This window comes from Lepisma saccharinum, chromosome 23 (assembly GCF_977018435.1).
Source record: "Lepisma saccharinum chromosome 23, izLepSacc3.1, whole genome shotgun sequence".
Taxonomy (NCBI): Eukaryota; Metazoa; Arthropoda; class Insecta; order Zygentoma; family Lepismatidae; genus Lepisma; species Lepisma saccharinum.
This window is the reverse complement of record NC_139251.1, coordinates 29,579,096-29,582,255: the sequence shown is the minus strand read 5'-3', so window position 1 is coordinate 29,582,255 and position 3,160 is coordinate 29,579,096.

Here is a 3,160-nt window from a genome sequence, read left to right as displayed (position 1 = left end):
ACAATTTTATTATTACTATGCTAACTTCAACATTTACAATGGAACATCGATTTTACATTTTTCAGTGGAACAAAGCTGCAAAAAGTCCATGAAAATGTAAAATAACATTTTGCCATTTTGGGCCTATCAAGATTGAATGTACAATGCAGAAAAATGTAAAATCGAGGTTTTACTGTATTAATTTTTGTCAGGACTTGAATCTGCGATATTTACATTTACATAACTGATCCGTGGAAAAACTTCTCAGAATCCTATACTACATTTTGCTCCAGCAAAGTGTCTCCTACTTCTTCGGAATGATATAATAGGGTGGCTTATTGCATATTGGGTTAGAACTATGAAGGTTGTTGCTTTGACTTTTTTATCATCAATTTGGTGTTTATTACTGTTTCACTGTATTTTGTGGATTTATTCCATTTGTTGATCATTGAGCCAATGCAGATGTACAGTGCGTCCATTTCGATCTTCAGCCGAGAGATCGGGAGAAACGTGGCGGGCGGCGCTGGCGGAGATGCCGACATTTCCGGCCTGTAATGCCCGCTTATTTTTATGGACATATGCAGACATTTATATAAATATCGCAAAACGAGCACTAACCTGTGTTATAATTTATCATCTGTAATTCATCCAAGTTCTGCCCTTATATACACAAAAAATACGCTTTAAAAACAATGTAAAGAGCCACAGATAATAAAACATTTTAATCATAGTTTTGACCAGTAACGTCCTGCTTAAGTTTATATCCTTGAAAGAGTTTTGTGTCGATGGGGATCGTTTGGAGGTTTCGAATGTGCAACACTGTACAAGATTACGCTGTAGACGAAACCGTTAAAAGTGAATGGTGTTCGTGAGCTTCCTTGCAATCCGAAATCTCCGAACTCGAGTTTTTTTGTTCCTTCGCGATAGAGCTGTGAATATAGTGGCGAGCAGATGTAAACCAAGAGCGTGTTAATTTCGTACTGTGCGCAAGAGTTATTATTGGTTAGTTGCCGTTACTTGTTTGTGCTATTGCAGTGTGTGTGTGTTGTGTCAGTAAGAGGATTGGAATGCCAGCCACAAGGTTCACGTTACGAGGGGGGCTGATAAGATCTCCGCCCGACCCAGAAGGACTTTAGCTACAGGCACGAAAGTTTCAGCCTATTCAACGTATTCTCACCGAAAGTCTACACACTTGGCACTTGGTGGATATCAGTTTGAACAACTCTTATAACACAGGTAGTGCTCGTTTTGCAATATTTATATAAATGTCTGCATATGTCCATAAAAATAAGGGGGCATTACAGGCTGCAAATGTCGGCATCTCCGCCAGCGCCGCCTGCCACGCTTCTCCCGATCTCTCGGCTGAAGATCGAAATGGATGCACGGTATTAGTAGTATTGGTATAAATTTATAACAAGCTGGATTTTGCTAGAGTGCAGTACCGTGTGGGATAAATTACCACTTGTCACTTTTGTGGCCTCTAATTATTATGCACATTATGCAAAATTCATAATTTGTGTGGCAAAAGTTAATTTCATAATTAAATGGTATTATTTATGATTGATCATGTCTTATGAATATTTTAAAGCAAAGCTGTGGTACATTGATGAATAATTACAATAGATCACTTAACATTTAAAATTATTTTGAACTTATAATTGATGGAGTGTTGAAGCATTGGCATTGGTGAGAATCTGTATCTGCTCAGCTCTACTTTATATGTATTTTTTTCAAATATATCAAGGCCAGAATTTTCCACGAATTTCATGCTGATTATAGACATTGAATCCATTCTGTTGAATCCTTAATTAAGCAGACATCAGCACTGCACCAGGCCTGCTGCACCTTTAGCCAGCGAAGCAGTTTTTGAAATTTCTTCTCGTTTCGAAAAACTATGATATTCCAAAATCTGAAAAATTCTGTATGCCTTCTAGAACATTCATGTAAATCTTCATGTGGTTTGCTTTCGCTGTTGTGTAGATATTCAGAATATGCAAACCTATTAACAAGTTAGAGTAGACCTTTTCTCACAGGATCAATTATCTACAGGGCCTAGAAATCAACGTAGTTCATTTGAAGTGTGTTCCCTAGAAACATACGTAAAGGATTCAAACAAGTGTTCTTGAGTTACAAGTCAGGTTAAATCTGCATTAGCTTCCAACGTTTTGATCTTTCCCTGATGATGAGAGCAATGTATGCACTCGAAATGTTGGAAGCAAACGTCGATTTAACCTGGCTGGTAACCTGAGAATACTTGTTCTAATCACGTCGCCAGGAAAGCTAAACTTCCTATAAGTAAAGGACTAGAGCTGAGCTGATATCATTAACGATTTCCACTGATATTGATGCTTCAAACATTGTAACAATTAAAAAGTGCAAAATGTTTATTAATATTAGTGAGTTTGCTGTGTTCCAATTATAAGCCTCAATTTACCATAGTTGTGAGATAAAATTACAACAGAATATTAAAATACCTGTTATATAATCACAAAATACAGTTTTTTTGCACAATACTGGTACAAAATAAATGGAAACTTTTAATTTTGCATAATTTCTAGGATAATTAGATTCCTCGAAAATGTCTCTTGGCATTTTTTTTTTGCAGACCCTGCAAAAGACTAAAATGGCAAAGAAGTATATTGGCCTGATATCTACGAGGGCATGCTGAAATGTAATGCCTCCTATTTTTTTTGTGAGTAAAGACATTTTGAGGTTGAGAGTTCCTCGGCAGGGATTTTCATTGTGAGCATGAACACCTCATCATACAGTATTAACGTTGCACATTCATCCCCATAAAAGGCCTTCATTCTCGGATGAATGTCAATTGGGATTGTAGGGATTTTGTTTTATGTGCTTTCCTACCAATACATTTGTGTAGCCCTATAAAGGACTAACAGGTGGGGAACAGATGCCCAGGCAAGTTACCATGTCTTTATTCTTCAGTTAAATTTTTATTTGAAAAGTTAGCTCTAAGCTCAGGAGATAATTTACTCAAACATACATTATGCACATAGAATACAAAATTGACCAATTCAAATTGGACACTGCTTCATGGTACAAATTATTAACATCCTAAATATATACTCCATGCTAAAGGTTTTTCATTACAGAAGATCAATTTCACTCAACAGGAATTTATTTACATGATCAACAGTTCTGAACTTGAAAGAAACCTAAATGC